The sequence below is a fragment of the Etheostoma spectabile genome, unplaced genomic scaffold (genome assembly GCF_008692095.1).
Source record: "Etheostoma spectabile isolate EspeVRDwgs_2016 unplaced genomic scaffold, UIUC_Espe_1.0 scaffold00569355, whole genome shotgun sequence".
In the NCBI taxonomy this organism is placed as follows: Eukaryota; Metazoa; Chordata; class Actinopteri; order Perciformes; family Percidae; genus Etheostoma; species Etheostoma spectabile.
The window spans coordinates 238285-256166 of record NW_022605082.1 but is presented as its reverse complement, the minus strand read 5'-3'; the positions used below and the strand labels follow the sequence as shown (position 1 = coordinate 256166).

General features: G+C 40.9%; 1 long non-coding RNA gene and 1 other non-coding gene across 2 annotated transcripts; both read left to right on the top strand.

Annotated features, from left to right (window-relative positions):
• Positions 1–201: 201 nt before the first annotated feature.
• Positions 202–6040, top strand: LOC116684840 (uncharacterized). The gene is made up of 3 exons (XR_004330853.1): positions 202–285; positions 4694–4695; positions 6030–6040. It is a non-coding gene; the product is annotated as an uncharacterized LOC116684840 (long non-coding RNA).
• Positions 5000–5071, top strand: trnad-guc (transfer RNA aspartic acid (anticodon GUC)). Its single transcript has one exon. It is a non-coding gene; the product is annotated as a tRNA-Asp (tRNA).
• Positions 6041–17882: the final 11842 nt, after the last annotated feature.

The following is a 17882-nucleotide window of genomic DNA, read 5'->3' as shown; positions in this document are numbered from 1 at the left end:
GCTGGGCGTCTGCAGCAGGAAGTAGGGTTAGGGTCCAATGTGTCTCCAGCTGGGCGTCTGCAGCAGGAAGTAGGGTTAGAGTCTGATGTGTCTCCAGCTGGGAGTCTGCAGCAGGAAGTAGGGTTAGGGTCTGATGTGACTCCAGCTGGGCGTCTGCAGCAGGAAGTAGGGTTAGGGTCCGATGTGTCTCCAGATGAAAAACCCATGATCTTTAAATGGAAACACATATATAGTCTGGTCAGGGGTGGTCACTGCATGGATGATAACATGGGTCTAAAATGAAAAGTAGAAACAGATCTTTGCAGTTCCGGCCAGCCAGGTGATGTTTGGTGGAGGTGTGAAACTCTTATGTAGATATATATATGTGTATGGAGGTGTGAATCTGTATCTGCTTGATGAGACAATAAATAATAAGCTGAGCATTAATATCATCTGATGTCTTCACTTTGTCTCCTGAGAAGAAAACTTATAATAATTACAATTTAAAAGAAAATAATTCAAAAAAGCAAAGTTAACATGTTAAAATAATAATTTGAAAATATAAAATACTAAAAAGAGGGAGAAACTTATATGAAAAAACTTCATGTCTGTATTTCGTTTTAGTTTTTTATTTTCAATATCATTTTTATGACTGACTTTTTATAACTTTTTTGCTGTACTATGACTTTTTATTTAAGTGAAAAAGTCATAGTATAGTGTGTCAGAATTTATATTTTTTAAAGTCCTATTACAGCATGTCGAAATATAAAAAGTCAGAGTAAAAAATGTGATAAAATGCCATAGTTCACTAAGCGTGCGCCGATACCAGAACCAGAACCATCTTCCACGTCGTACCATCAAGACTCCTGTTCACCAAGACGGAAAGTACAACTAGACAAGACGGAAAGTACAACTAGGCAAGATGGGAACTACAACTAGACAAGACGGTAACTATGTCTAGTTTTAGTTCCTGTCTTGTGTTTTCCCTTGAGTGGTCTCAAGTTTCTGGTTCTGCTCTTGTTTTTTGGATTCCCTCTTCTTGTTTTTTTTCGCTCTGGATTAGTTTTTGCCTGAATGAAACTGTCCCACCACTGCTCCGTATTAAAAGCATGACTCAACAGATATGTTTTGAGTTTGGACCTAAAAAGAGCCACATCTGTAAGTGCGAATATCGGGGGGTAACTTGTTCCTGGTCTCTGGGCAGCAACCGCAAAAGCCTGAACCCCCCTCCATTTATACCCGGACCTTGGGACTTCTAAAACCAGCTAATTTGAAGACCGCAATGACAGTTGTGCTCCCGCAAAGTTAAGATTTCAGACAAATACTCAAGGTGACATATATTTTCTCTCTCTCTCTCTCAAAACGATCGGACGAGTTTTTGTCCCTTTTGCTGCAGTAGTCCATCTAAGGCTGGCGTAGACCTCCCTCTTGCTATTAGTTCTTTTTTAGAGGAGTTCCTCACCGCTGTGATATTGGGGGACACCGCTGCTGTCATTTTGACCTTGAATTTCGCGGGGATTGCGCTTACAACGTAGCTGGTGTAATGTCTATGGGGCGCCGTTTGTAAAGCAGCTCGTGCTGAAAATAACAGCAACATTTTGTCACATTTAGCTTTAAATAATGTTTAAATAACTGGTATGAAATTTTGAGGGTCACTTTCTTGCACATTTACAACAATATTTGTCAACTTGGAAATATTTTAAATAGTTAAATCCAAATATTAAATGTTACACCTAAATGTTAAATGTTAAATCTATATGCTAAATCTAAATCTAAATGTTAAATCTAAATCTAAATGTTAAATCTAAATCTAAATGTTAAATCTAAATCTAAATCTAAATGTTAAATCTAAATATTAAATCTAAATCTAAATGTTAAATCTAAATCTAAATCTAAATGTTAAATCTAAATATTAAAACTAAATCTAAATGTTAAATCTAAATCTAAATCTAAATGTTAAATCTAAATATTAAATTTAAATCTAAATGTTAAATCTAAATCTAAATGTTAAATCTAAATCTAAATCTAAATGTTAAATCTAAATCTAAATGTTAAATCTAAATATTAAATCTAAATCTAAAAGTTAAATCTAAATCTAAATGTTAAATCTAAATCTAAATCTAAATGTTAAATCTAAATGTTTTGGGTGAAACTAAATATTTAGCTAATATGCAAATTAATGTCGGTAACCGGAAGTACCAAAATAAAAGCTCGAGGAGGTCAGTGTATGTTTATAGTGTCAAATAACGAATAAAAATCCTCTCATTGGGAGATATGGACTCTTGAACTTGGAAAACCGTGAAAATAACTACCTAAAATAATAAACACAGTTGGGGAAAACTGTATTTGAAGAGTACTTTGAGTTTTTAGTGTCACTTTTATGAATGGTGTGGGAATTATAGCCACTATAGCCAGCCACGGGGGGGGGCTCACTTTGACTGGTCTGTCACGTTCGCTTGCATTAAGGTCAGCAAGAGCCTATCCCCGCCCGCCCCCGACAAGGCACTGACAAGACACTGCGAAATGTCCAACGAATCAGCGTTAGCCGAGAACATCGGCAGAGCCGTCCCGGTGGCTGAACAAACTTATTCAACAGCGACAGCGACAGCCTCAAGGCCACCGCAGGCCACCTCGGTAAGCATGTTTTCCAAATCACGGAGCTAGCATTGTCTTGTTGTCAAGGTAGTAGCAAATCTCTACTGGCTAGCTACCGTTAGCTAGTTTAGTTAAGTTAGCCTTGACAACATTGCTAGCTCCGTGATTTGGAAAACATGCTTACCGAGGTGGCCTGCGGTGGCCCTGAGGCTGTCGCTGTCGCTGTTGAATAAGTTTGTTCAGCCACCAGGACGGCTCTGCCGATGTTCTCGGCTAACGCTGATTCGTTGGACATTTCGCAGTGTCTTGTCAGTGCCTTGTCGGGGGCGGGCGGGGATAGGCTCTTGCTGACCTTAATGCAAGCGAACGTGACAGACCAGTCAAAGTGAGCCCCCCCGTGGCTGGCTATAGTGGCTATAATTCCCACACCATTCATAAAAGTGACACTAAAAACTCAAAGTACTCTTCAAATACAGTTTTCCCCAACTGTGTTTATTATTTTAGGTAGTTATTTTCACGGTTATCCAAGTTCAAGAGTCCATATCTCCCAATGAGAGGATTTTTATTCGTTATTTGACACTATAAACATACACTGACCTCCTCGAGCTTTTATTTTGGTACTTCCGGTTACCGACATTAATTTGCATATTAGCTAAATATTTAGTTTCACCCGAAACATTTAGATTTAACATTTAGATTTAGATTTAGATTTAACATTTAGATTTAGATTTAACATTTAGATTTAGATTTAATATTTAGATTTAACATTTAGATTTAGATTTAACATTTAGATTTAGATTTAACATTTAGATTTAGATTTAATATTTAGATTTAACATTTAGATTTAGATTTAGATTTAACATTTAGATTTAGATTTAACATTTAGATTTAACATTTAGATTTAGATTTAGATTTAACATTTAGATTTAGATTTAATATTTAGATTTAACATTTAGATTTAGATTTAGATTTAACATTTAGATTTAGATTTAACATTTAGATTTAGATTTAACATTTAGATTTAGATTTAGCATATAGATTTAACATTTAACATTTAGGTGTAACATTTAATATTTGGATTTAACTATTTAAAATATTTCCAAGTTGACAAATATTGTTGTAAATGTGCAAGAAAGTGACCCTCAAAATTTCATACCAGTTATTTAAACATTATTTAAAGCTAAATGTGACAAAATGTTGTTATTTTCAGCACGAGCCGCTTTACAAACGGCGCCCCATAAATATGTAGTAAACCTAAATATACCTACATGTAGGGCTGCACAATTAATCGAATTTTAATCGCGATCACGATTTGGACTTCCCACAATCAAATTTGCGTGATCGAGCGATTATTTTTTATAAAGCATCATTTCATAGAGCGCTCCGGGTTTTTTGCAAAGCCAATCTCCCGCTCCGTAAAGCCGTCTGCTCATGAGCCAGTCAGAGTAGTTCACTGCACCCCGTGCAGCTTAGTTTCTAGATGTAGACAGTCCCAGAGGACAGAGTAACGGGAGGAAAACTCAACAGATAGCAGTCGGTAATACGTCAGTCTCAAGGTTTACCAGTTTACCAGTAAACGCAACACTTTGTCCCATTTGTTGTTTTTCAGACAACAGCAGTGACCAGTGCTAGTCAGCGTCTGTTAGCTAGTAGCGTCTGTCACTGTTCTGTCCTCGCATCCGCTGCAATGCTGTTTATATGGATATGGTTTAATTTTGCGTTACATGACCCATTTCGTCTGTAAAGCCGTGCCTGTGTTGGATCTTTCTACGCTCTCTCGTCCTACTCTCTCTCCTCTTACTCTCCGCGCCCCGCCACACAGCGGCCGCCGGTCCACACTTCTGATATATGTCTACAGTTTTAATTTTTCATTAACACAGCTGTATATTAATAAGTATGAGGGGGCAAACCTGTATTTGTACCAGTGTTTCCGCGGGTAACTGCTATCGCGGCCACTACGGCGAAGAACAGAAGAAGTTTTTGAATGCAACTAACTTCAGTTGGTAGAGTAACAGCGTGGGAGACGGAGCTGCTGGACCGAAGCCTGGACCAGGACCAGAGATGTGACCCATGGCCAGAATATCATAGTTGATAAAAATGCAGCGCAGTGAAGATACAGACGTTTAATACACACGACGTGTGTATCCGCCGTTCGACCCGTTCATAATGATCAGCCGTCTCTCTGTGAGTAGCGTCCATCACACTCCCTCTCGCAGTTATAAATAGCCTATGTGACAATAAAATTTGTTTTGGTTAAAATCAACAAATAATCGTGAGAATAATCGCGATCAAAATTTTGATCAAAATAATCGCGATTATCATTTTGGCCATAATCGTGCAGCACTACCTACATGTATTTACTGTGGCATAAATAATGGAATAGCGCCACCTATTGATTGATGTGCCAAAAATAGAGCTTGGCCGTTCCTCGTTAGTATAATGGACAGTATCTCCGCCTGTCACGTGGAAGATCGGGGTTCGATTCCCCGACGGGGAGATTTTTCTACCAGCTTAGGACTCGAGGAAGTCCCAGCAAACGTGTTGGACTATTCATGAGGGGAAAGCGGGCCTTGGCTCAGGCTGTGTTCAACATGGGAGGAGAACTCCTGACCCCTAAATGTGAATATTCACATCAAGCGATGGAAAGAGCACAACTCCTGGACATGAACAACACGTCTCAAGGCGCAGCAGGAGGTGGGAGAGTGTCAAGTCTGGGCACCTTAGAGTTCCTTTAATGCTCTTTGCAGATGATGTGGTTCTGTTGGCTTCATCAGGCAGTAATCTATAGTGCCCACTGGGGCAGATTAAAGTCCAGTGTCAAGCAGTCGGGATGAAAGTCAGCCCCTCCTAATCTGAAAGCGCAAGATTGCTCCCATCAAGTTGGGAGTCAGTGGCTGTCCCAAGTGAAGAAGTTCTTGTATCTCAAAGGCATATTTCAAATAGTGCAACTTGTTCCAACGCGAAAACCACTATACTACGTAAACTTTGGATGACCGCCTCCGCCTGTCACATGGAAGACTGGGGTTTGATTTCCTGATGGGGAGATTTATCTACCAGCTGCTAATTATTTACCAAGGCAACATTGACACTACTACATCTGCCAGAGTAGTTTTGTCAGAATATATCTCACAGTTTTCAGTCATAATAATATCTAAGTAGTATTTGTTTTATGATTGTACTTTTGTTTTTGAATGGTAAATGAACATATTTTAAAGAATAGTTTTAGAAATGTGCTGGAATTTGCAATAAAAAACATGACCTTTCCCTTTTTTCAAGCAGTAACTAAACCCCTGACCAACATTTGTAACCTGAAAACCAATGTATGTGAGTGTCAAGTAATGTTATTGTTGGATTCAGGTCCAAATTTTGACATTTTAGTGCAATCTGTCATGTCCTGCCTTCGGAAGCTCTAGCCAGGAACCATTCCTCGCCTAAAACAATATGAGTCATTCCAGTAAGTGAAAAGGAAACTCACATCTACAAAGATAAATTTGATAGATGTGACTCCCTGATGGTCTAGTGGCTAGGATTCGGTGCTCTCACCACCGTGGCCCGGGTTCAATTCCTGGTCAGGGAATGGTCAGGACTTGACACACTAAAAAACAAAATCTGTAAATTAACAAACATTTTCCTGTTAACTTCACCGATTTCTTCTGTATTTTTTAAACACAGATAAACACCAATAAATTACAATTGTGAATTTAAGGGACAACTAGCATGTGTCAAACCACCTGTGGGAGTGGAACATGGATGTGTAGAGATGGGCTTTCAAACAATACACCTTTTGACATTTTGACATGTCACAGTAGGAAAAGCAAAGGTATAAATAAAAAGGAATTATGGCTCAATTTACATCATTACAGTAGACATAAGGCATTACAAAGTAAAGAAACTAGGTGTTGATAGTGAAGGGCAAATGACGCTTTGGTGAAGCACTGAACCACTTAGAGGAATTGGTTTGAAAATGGGTTCATTACTAGAAGCTTCAGTAACAGAGACCTCGCCTGGTGAAGGGCCCAGGCTGCATCCAAATGATCCCGACAAGATAGTGGACAGGAGGCTTTAGACTAGGGACACTCACGTGTACTAACAATGGGATAGCATTCTTTTTAAAATAAAGATTGATAGATTTGTGTATTGTATTATTGGGTATTAGGTAAAGAGTGCTTGGGGAAACAGAGGATGTGCTGGGAAAATATGGCACAAGTTGGGTGTGCTTGTGTAACTATGGCCGGGGGGTATGTGGGACAGGGACCACTCATCAATTTTTATTAAGGAACATTATTTTTTCCACATTACTGGACTTATTGGAAAACTTTGACAGTTGTTTGTGCATATGCACCAAAACAAGAGTTTGGAATATTCTGCCTTCTTGGAGACCTTGAATAGAGTTCTCTATGGGGCTCCAGTACTCCATAGTTCTGCTGGGGGACTTCAACGCACACGTAGGCAATGGTGGAGATACTTGGAGAGGCTTGATCGGGAGGAACGGCCAGCCGGATCTGAACCAGAGTGGTTGTCTGTTGTTGGACTTCTGTGTTAGTCATGGATTGTCCTTAACAAACACCATGTTCAAACATAGGGTGCTCATAAGTGTACGTGATGTACGTGATGATTATCATTTTGGCCATAATTGTGCAGCACTAACTCAGAGTTCTGCATTCATAACGGACTGGAGGAAACGTAGTATTGGTTGAATGTACTTTTAGATAGATAAATAGATACTATAGATAGATAGATATATACTATAGATAGACATATACTATAGATAGATAGATAGATAGATAGATAGATAGATAGATAGATAGTGGATACGATAGATAGATACTATAGATAGATATATACTTTATTCATCCCGAAGGAACATTTAGTGGCAAGACAACATAACATGAACACATATTCACACATATACACATAGTGCACTCTCTTAAAATATTAACACTTCTTTGGACCTTTTTATGTTACTGTACTTTATTATTGATTTTTTTTCCAGTTTCTTGTAAAATTTGGACTATTTCAGGATTTTCTTTATGAAAAATTGAAGTACTGTGAAGTGAATTTCACAGTAAAAGAATTAATGCTTTAAGAAACAAGCCGAGTCCGAGGCTGCTAGCATATAAAACTCCTCTCAAACTGACTAAAAACACGGAAAGATTACGTTAAATCAGACAACACAGCACAAATTAGAAGAGAGATGAGACTTTAACGCTAGCAGTTAGCCACGAAGCTAATAGCGGAGCTAGTAGTTAGCCACGAAGCTAACGGCGGAGCTAGTAGTTATCCACAAAGCTAACAGCGGAGCTAGACGTTAGCTCCGTGGCTAACAGCAGAGCTAGAAGCTATAGCCACGAAGGTAACTGCGGAGCTAGCAGAGGAGCTAGCAGTTAGTCATGAAGCTAATAGCGGAGCTAGCAGTTAGCCAAGAAACTAATTGCGGAGCTAACAACGGAGCTAGCCTAGCGTGTTAACGCATGCGCCGCTCGGGCTTCTATTCGCTTATTGTTCGCACGCACTCTGGCTGCCGTGTAACAGAGCACTTATTAAGATATTTACCTGAACACGTGCAGGTTCACCTGGAGCTCTGTCTCCGAAAAAATCACTTAGGAACTCAGCAGCAAACAAAACACAGCTATCCCGCCGCCAGCCCCAAACTTCCGGTTTACCTTAAGTCAGGGCTTTTCAGATTAAAAGTCTAAAAGACAGAAGGCCGCCGCCTTCAGGTCATGTAAATAATCACTACTTTTAGCGTGTATAGAGCAGCATAACTCCACCAGACTCCATGTAAATAATCACTACTTTTAGCGTGTATAGAGCAGCATATCTCCACCAGACTCCATGTAAATAATCACTACTTTTAGCTTGTATAGAGCAGCATATCTCCACCAGACTCCATGTAAATAATCACTACTTTTAGCGTGTATAGAGCAGCATATCTCCACCAGACTCCATGTAAATAATCACTACTTGTAGCGTGTGTAGAGCAGCATATCTCCACCAGACTCCATGTAAATAATCACTACTTTTAGCGTGTATAGAGCCAGCATATCTCCACCATAATCCATGTAAATAATCACCACTTTTAACGTGTATAGAGCAGCATATCTCCACCATAATCAATGTAAATAATCTGGGGTCTCATTTATAAAACTGCAGTTAGGATCCTTGCTGAAAGTGTACATACACCCAAAAGCCAAAAATAAATCAGATTTATAAAACCGTGTGCATGCTCATCTATGTAATATTCTGTTCATAAATCACATATTACCTACAAGTGTGCACATGTGAATCAGCCTATTATCCCTCTCTGTACACGCCCATTTTTAATTTTAATACTATGTTGATATTTAAAGTATAACTTGTGTATATTTCAACCTGAAATCTATCCCCTGTGGTTCTGTATGCAGTAGTATTTTGAAATACATTCTTTAAGGGGCAGGAAAACAGTGTAAAGACTTTCAAAGTGGAGTGATGTGAACATTGAGTTAATATAAACATTTATCATTACTTAAACCATAATTTCATACAATCATAAGTCAAGAAATGTACTCACGATATTAACACATACAAACACACACACACACATACACACACACACACACACACACACACACACACACACACACACACACACACACACTTACTTTCTACATTTTCAGGATTTTAAATATTAAAATAATGTTTATGAAAGAAAAGTTCAGTTATTGTTATTACTACACACGTCAGGTTGATTTAATTATGTATACTCTATATTACATATTATTTTGTAGTTTTTCCGTTGTTGTTTTTTGTAACCGTTAAATAATTTATTTTGAATGTGTTCAGTGTTACAGTAAAAATACAGTTTTTTAAAATCTGTTGACCTACTTTAATTCTATTGGTTGCTGTTAACTTCCCGTCCAATCAGCTTTCGATGTGAGGGCAGAGGGGCGGGCCTTCGGCGGTGACGTGGAGAACGACCGTTATCCGTGATGATGAAGAGAATCAGTTATCTTTATAACGCTGACTCACTGAACCGGACAGAAGGTAAACATCCATATATTCATCCATTTCCATATGTAAATATATGGAAAACTATGTGTACTTTTTTTCATTTCCATATGTAAACATATGGAAAACATACACATGTGTGTGTGTGTGTTAGTATTGTTTTACATCCATACAGTTGGTAAAAGTTATGATACCAACGGCTGTTAGCATCGTTAGCCCGCTAGCATCGTTAGCATCGTTAGCAGTTAGTGTAGCACAAGCTAAAGTCCTTGTGGAGGGTGACCAGATGTCCCCGGTTTCCGGAAACAGTCCCCGGTTTTGGTGACCTGTCCCCGGAAATGTCCCCGGTGTTCACTGTGACTGACAGACCTAAAATAGGAATGAAAGAAAGAAAACACTGACCCAACTGACCTAACTGGCTCTATTAGCCTACAAGCTAGCATTAGCTTGTAGGCTAATAGAGCCAGTTAGTAGTTGTTTTAAGTGAGTGAGTGAAACCATAGACAGTTAAAGAAGTGGACCAACAGGTCCCGTTGCTCTGGACAGAGACCAGTGAAGTCTATTAGAAGCTCTTTCCCGGTGATGCTGAGCGTTACTGCGCAGTCTCCAACTGAGCTTGACGACGTAAATGTGACGTGAGCAACCTGTGTGAAAGTTGTAACGGTATGTACGTAATTACTGCTAACTAACATGCTAGTTAACATTAACATAGGCACAGGCTAATTACTGCTAACTAACATGCTAGTTAACATTAACATAGGCACAGGCTAATTACTGCTAACTAACATGCTAGTTAACATTAAAATAGGCACAGGCTAATTACTGCTAACTAACATGCTAGTTAAAATTATCATAGACACAGGCTAATTACTGCTAACAACATGCTAGTTAACATTCATAAATACATTGTTTTTAACTTTTCATATCTCAACACTGTCAACGGGCTTATCTGCTAACGTTAGCTACCAACAGTTACCTTGGAACAATCCAGCAAATAGACCGAGCTTTAATGCGTTGCCTGAAATATATCTTCTTTATAACAAACACACAATTGCTGATTTTTATGTTTCTGAAATGTGATCATTTGAAGCTTTTCTGTGTCGTACGTTAGGGAAAGAGATATGAATCCCAATTACTTTGGTTTCTATTGAAATCAGGATTATTTAACAGGATTCCTCGTTGTCTCTTTGAAAGATGTTTCCATTTATTAAAGTTAAAAACAGCTTTAACTGGGATTTTTTGCTTTGTTATTTTACTGTAGAAGAAACGCTCTGGCTTGTTTGTTTTCTTTTAACCAATCAGAATAGTCGTGGGCGGGGCTAAACTCTGGATGCAGCGACTTTGGCTCTGCTACATAGTCTCAGGAAGGAACTGTTCACCCTGATAGAAGAAACACATGTGCATGTTGACAGAGAGCAGACACACACACACACACACACTATTTCAATGTGCTGCATCCATGGCTTATCAGTCTGTGTAACATTACTTCGTCCTCAGCAATCCTGCTCCAATCACTCTCAAAACATCCCAGTTAGATATAAGATGGCGTTAACATATTCTTTGGGAATCTTTACACTGATTCCCTTAAAGAAGTGACCAGGCCTGCCTTGTTGCACCATCAAAACATCTTTCTGAACTTTCCATTTTTACACAGGAACATCTGGAGATGTTCTGCTAAATGAAGTGTGGTTGGTCCAGACTACTGTGCATGTAGCTTGTAGCTCCAGTTAATGACTTTTGGGCCTTACATTTTAGTAGTTCTTCCAGTCTGAATGTAGGAGATACTTGACACTCTGGAGTCCTATGGATTGGTCCCTCATCAGCCCTTGCATTTTCTCCATTCAAACAGAAGATTTTAATCTAGTAAAACATGGTCAACTAGAATTCACTCACACCTCCCATTAGTTCTTCTTACCCTTGTAATATTATCTCTGCATGTCCCCCCCCCTCCTTGGGTCTACAAAAGCACCTTCAGAAGACGGCAAGCTGGCGACCGGAGCAGGAAAGAAGGGCAAGAGAGAGGAGGAGGAGCCTGCAGCAGTGAAAGAGGAAGAGGAGGAGGAGCCTGCAGCAGTGAAGGAGGAAAAGCAGGAGGAAGAGGAGTATGAGGTGGAGGAGGTTTTGGACCGCAGAGTGGTGGAGGGAAGAGTAGAGTTTCTGCTGAAATGGAAGGGGTTCTCAGAGTAAGTATGAGTCTAGAATATTAATACTTGGTGTTCTTGGTCCTGATACACTGTGTGCATATATATCATTATCATACAACTCAATGCATTTCCTTTATTTTCAAGACTATTTACATTGTAGATTATCACTGAAGGCATCAAAACTATGAATGAACACATGTGGAATTATGAATTTAACAACAGGGTGTCCGCGGGGTTTTAAAAAGTATTAAAAAGTGATAAATCAAAATTGTCAAATTTAAGGCCATTAAAAGTGTTAAATGTAGTCTCAGAGGTATTATTTTTTTAAATTAGGTGTTATTTTTTTCAGACTATCAGGTGTCCTATTCTGATTGAAATTCTATCCTGCGTTGGCGTTAGTCCGTTTAAATATGGGCTTTGGCGTGTCTGGGACATAATCAAAGATCTTTCGTCTCCGTCGATGTTTGATGCTGACGTCATATTCAGTGGTCGTTCGACATCTCAGAACACTGCGCGCTCAACAGAAGTGGCTGGCTTACGTTTTATTTTAGACTTGCTTCAAGCCATATCTTCAACGACTGGACAACCATCGTCATCTTTTAATGGGCAAATGCAAGTTTTCTGATAGCTGGGTGAACAACCAAGATTAACCCGTTTGCGCCGGATACCGCTGGGTACTGCGTTGCGCAACTCTGAACCTCCTGCCGGCTGCTGCGTGGCGCAGCGTTTTGTATTTGTCGGTCTTTTCATGACGTGTGCAGCAGAGAACGTCATTGGTTCAAATACACATGAGGTGGGTCTTGTTGGCCATGTGACCACCAAAATGTACCGTAGTTTGCTGAAAATCACGTCAATCAACCAGACGTACATGTGCGTTTGTTTATGAATGTTTGAGAGACGAGCGAGAAAACGGCTACGAGGCAATCAGAGGAGGATTAAGACAGGGCGGGGACGTTGAGGTGGAAGATAGTGAGGAGTTTGGGAGGGAGGATGTCTTCATCATAATCTACCACTTCCTCTGTCGGAGCCGTTTTCTCACTCGTCTCTCAAAACTTCATAAACAAACGCACATGTTTGTCTGGTTGATTGACGTGATTTTCAGCAAACTACGGTACATTTTGGTGGTCACATGGCTTGAAATAGCCAACAAGACCCGCCTCATGTGTATTTGAACCAATGACAGTGCGTTCTCTGCCGCACGCGTCATGGAAAGACCGACCAATACAAAATGCTGCGCCACGCAGCAGCCGGCAGGAGGGTCAGAGTTGCGCAACGCAGTACCCGGCGGTAGATGTGTCGTCGCGAAGCATCCGGCGCAAACGGGTTAAGGACTGGCTCAGGCCTGTAGTAGGGAATAACAGGCAGGCTTATTGTTCGGTGTGTAAAAAAAACATCAATGTCAACTGGATGGGAGCTAACGCACTTCGGTCGCATGTGCAATCCACTAAACATAAAAATGGAATGCGTGCTCGGAGAGAGCAGTTAATTATTCGACCAATCTCAGCTGTCTGTGCGGCTGCACCTCCACCACCACCGCCGCAAATTAGTGCCACTTTAGGCCTCCTGGCCAACGCTACGGCTCCAGCAACGTCTGACCTCCGGACGGCCATGGGCGCCACACCAACACTGCGCGCGGAGGCTCTGTGGTGTCTGAACACTGCGGTTAAACACCACTCATTTAACTCAAATGAAGGAATTTCAGAGCTGTTCAAAGAAATGTTTCCCGACTCTGACATCGCAAAGGCATTCACTTGTGGTAAGAAGATGCCATTTTGTAATGCATCAAATTGCAGTGAATGCCAGCAGTTCTGCTGGAACTATCCATTCTCTCCATAGCACATTTATGTAGTTTGTTTTTCTTTTATTAACTAAGTGAAATAAATATGTGCAATATGTTGTTAATGATATGTTGTCTCTAAATCTATTCATTTATGTATGTTATAAATGTCAAAATCTGTGTAAATAATAGAAAGGTTGCTGATTAACACTTGCAATTCATTGTCGTGATGGTTTTAAAAAAAATTCTGAAGGTAGTAAAAAAGGTATTAAAAAGTAGTAAATTTAACTAAAGGATTGCTGTACATACCCTGAACAAAAAAGTGTGAAATAACTGAAAACATGTCTTATATTCTAGTTTCTTCATAGTACCCCCCCCTTTGCTCTGATTACTGCTTTGCACACTCTTGGCATTCTCTTGAATGGTAGTCACCTGAAATGGTTTCCCAACAGTCTTGAAGGAGTTCCCAGAAGGCTCAGCACCTGTCGGCCCTTTTCCCTTCACTCTGCGGTCCATCTCTCCCCAAACAATCTGGATTAGGTTCAGGTCTGGTGACTGTGGAGGCACAGCACTCCATCACTCTCCTTCTTGGTCCAATAGCCCTTACAGAGCCTGGAGGAGTGTTTGGAGTCATTGTCCTGTTGAAAAATAAATGATGGTCCAACTAAACGCAGACCGGATGGGATGGAATGTCGCTGCAGGATGCTGTGGTAGCCATGCTGGTTCAGTATGCCTTCAATTTTGAATAAATCCCCAACAGTGTCACCAGCAAAGCACCCCCACACCATCACACCTCCTCCTCCATGCTTCACGGTGGGAACCAGGCATGTAGAACCCATCCGGTCACCTTTTCTCCGTCTTACAAAGATCTCAAACTTGGACTCATCAGACCAAAGCCCAGATTTCCACTGGTCTAATGTCCATTCCTTGTGTTACTTGGCCCAAACAAATCTATTCTGCTTGTTGCGTCTCCTTAGCAGCGGTTTCCTAGCTACTATTTGACCATGAAGGCCTGATTCAGTCTCCTCTTAACAGTTGTTCTAGATATATGCCTGCTGCTAGAACTCTGTGTGGTATTCATCTGGTCTCTAATCTGAGCTACTGTTAACTTGTGATTTCTGAGGCTGGTGACTCAGATGAACTTATCCTCAGCAGCAGAGGTGACTCTTGGTCTTCCTTTCCTGGGGTGGTCCTCATGTGAGCCAGTTTCGTTGTAGCGCTTGATGGTTTTAGCCCCTGCACTTGGGGAAAAATTCTAATTTCCGGACTGACTGACCTTCATTTCTTAAAGTAATAATGGCCACTCGTTTCTCTTCACTTAGCTGATTTGCTCTTGCCATAATATGAATTGTAACAGTTGTCTAATAGGGCTGTCGGCTGTGTATTATCCTGACTTCTGCACAACAAAACTGATGGTCCCAACTCCTGTGGGGCGGCTGTGGCTCAGTGGTAGAGCGGTTGCCTGCGAATTGCAAGGTTGGTGGTTCGATCCCCGCCCCTGCAGTCATTGTCGAAGTGTCCTTGGGCAAGACACGAGTTGCCCCCGGTGCTGCGTGTGTATGAATGTTTATCTGATGAGCAGGTGGCACCTTGTACGGCAGCCCGGGCCACAGTGTGTGAATGTTTCCTGTAGATGTAAAAGCGCTTTGAGCAGTTGTTAAGACTGGAAAAGCGCTTTATAAATACAGCACATTTACATTAATAAGGCAAGAAAGTCCACTAATTAACTCTGAAAATGCCCACCTGTGAAGTGGAAACCATTTCAGGTGACTACCTCATGAAGCTCACTGAGAGAACACCAAGGGTTTGCAGCACTATCAAAAAAGCAAAGGGGGGCTACTTTGGAGAACTAGAATATAAGACATGTTTTCAGTTATTTCACAGTTTTTTGTTAAGTACATAATGCCACATGTGTTCATTCATAGTTGTGAGGCCTTCAGTGATAATCTACAATGTAAATAGTCAGAAACGCATTGAATGAGAAGGTGTGTTCAAACGTTTGGCCTGTACTGTATATGTGTGTATGCAAATAATCTACAGCATAGATTGCAGCATTGTATCATGCCCTCAAAGGATCGATGGATTGTCTAAAAACAAAGTGTGAGGAGATGTTCTTCTGTGTGCACTCACCTTTCCAGTGAGGATAACACATGGGAGCCACAAGACAACCTGGACCTGGACCTTATAGCCGAGTACATGCAGAAACACGAGGAGACGGAGGAGACGAAGAAGGAGGGCAAGAGGAAAGGTGTCAGGGAGGAGGAGGTGAGTTAAGGAAAGAGGGTACTCCAGACTGAAGAGTCCAGAAATCTAATCTCAATCTTAAAGAATGCACACAGAGGGTTTCACAAATGTCTTTTAGGATTTATATATAAATGACTCTCGTCATTACAATATGCACGTGCATATTACATACATACATACATACATACATACATGCAAAATAGTAAGACTAGGCAATTCCAATTGCTTTGGCGAAAGAGAGCGTATGACAGTTGGCTTGAGTCCAGTAGAGCAGACGGCTCTGCAGAGTTGCGTAATTACGACTTCATGACTTTTCATGAACAGCTGAAGGAGCGGCGGTGTACATAGCAGAAACCCTGTTGTGCGTCTGCCCTATACCGTGGCGGGCCGCCATCAACATATCAACACTAAAAGACGGCGGCTGTGGCTCACTGGTAGAGCGGTCGCCTGCCAATTGGAAGGATGGTGGTTCAATCCCTGCAGTCCTATGTCAAAGTCAAGAACACTGAACCCTGAGTGTGGGGTGTACTTGTACAGCAGCCTCGTCCCCAGTGTACTTATGTGTGTGAATGGTTCTTGTATTATGTAGAAAAACTTTGAGTAGTCGTTGACGCTAGAGAAGTGCTATAGAGAGCAGTCCATTTATCGTTTTAGTCCAAAGAGAACTTGGGTATCTTAGCCAAGTTTTAGTCAAACCATTTTTGTCTTTTTTAAATATTATTTACACAGACACATGTTAGATAAGAGCCAGGGCTCCTGGGCTCTAAAACACGTTGTTGTGCGGCTCAGGCAGAGGGACCGCAGAGTTAGCTAACGTTAACTTTTCCCAGACAACGGAGTTGGATTTGCCTTTTTTGCGGACTAAACGCTGCTCTGGCTGCCCTCCTTCTAACATCTTTACTCGTGCTGAGTTTTTAAATTTCACTGGAAGCACATACCTTGCCCCCTGACTGCTGAGAGGTTTTATGGCTTCGGGAAGGGCAGATGTGCGCATGCGTGTGTACTATTTTTGTGATCGTTGGAGTCCAAATCAAAATTAAAATAAAAATTTAATTAATTGCACAGCCCTTGCTAACTGTAAACATATTCTTTGTGAATCTTTACAGTTATTCGTTTAAAGAAGCGACCAGGCCGGCCTTGTTGCCCCATCAAAACGTCTTTCTGAACTTTCCATTTTCACACAGGAACATCTGGAGATGTTCTGCTAAATGAAGTGTGGTTGGTCTAGACTACTGTGCATGTAGCTTGTAGCTCCAGTTAATGACTTTTGGACCTTACATTTTAGTAGTTCTTTCAGTCTGAATGCAGGAGATACTTGACACTCTGGAGTCCTATGGATTGGTCCCTCATCAGCCCTTTCATTTTCTCCATTCAAACAGAAGGTTTTAATCTAGTAAAACATGGTCAATTAGAATTCACTCGCACCTCCCATTAGTTCTTCTAACCCTTGTATCATTATCTCTGCATGTCCCCCCCCCCCACCTTGGGTCTACCAAAGGCACCTTCAGCAGACGGCAAGCTGGCGACCTGGGCAGGAAAGGAGGGCAAGAAGGAGGAGGAGGAGGAAGAAGAGGATTATGTGGTGGAGAAGGTTTTGGACCGCAGAGTGGTGAAGGGAAGAGTAGAGTTTCTGCTGAAATGGAAGGGGTTCTCAGAGTAAGTATGAGTCTAGAATATTAATATTTGGTGTTCTTGGTCCTGCTACACTGTGTGTATATATATCATTATCATATAACTCAATGCATTTCCTTTATTTTCATGACTATTTACATTGTAGATTATCACTGAAGGCATCAAAACTATGAATGAACACATGTGGAATTATGAAAAGTGTGAAATAACTGAAAACATGTCATATATATTCTAGTTTCCTCAAAGTACCCCCCCTTTACTGTGATTACTGCTTTGCACACTCTTGGCATTCTCTTGAATGGTAGTCCCCTGAAATGGTTTCCCAACAGTCTTGAAGGAGTTCCCAGAATGCTCAGCACTTGTTGGCCCTTTTCCCTTCACTCTGCGGTCCAGCTCTCCCCAAACAATCTGGATTGGGTTCAGGTCCGGTGACTGTGGAAGCACAGCACTCCATCACTCTCCTTCTTGGTCAAATAGCCCTTACACAGCCCTGGAGGAGTGTTTGGAGTCATTGTCCTGTTGAA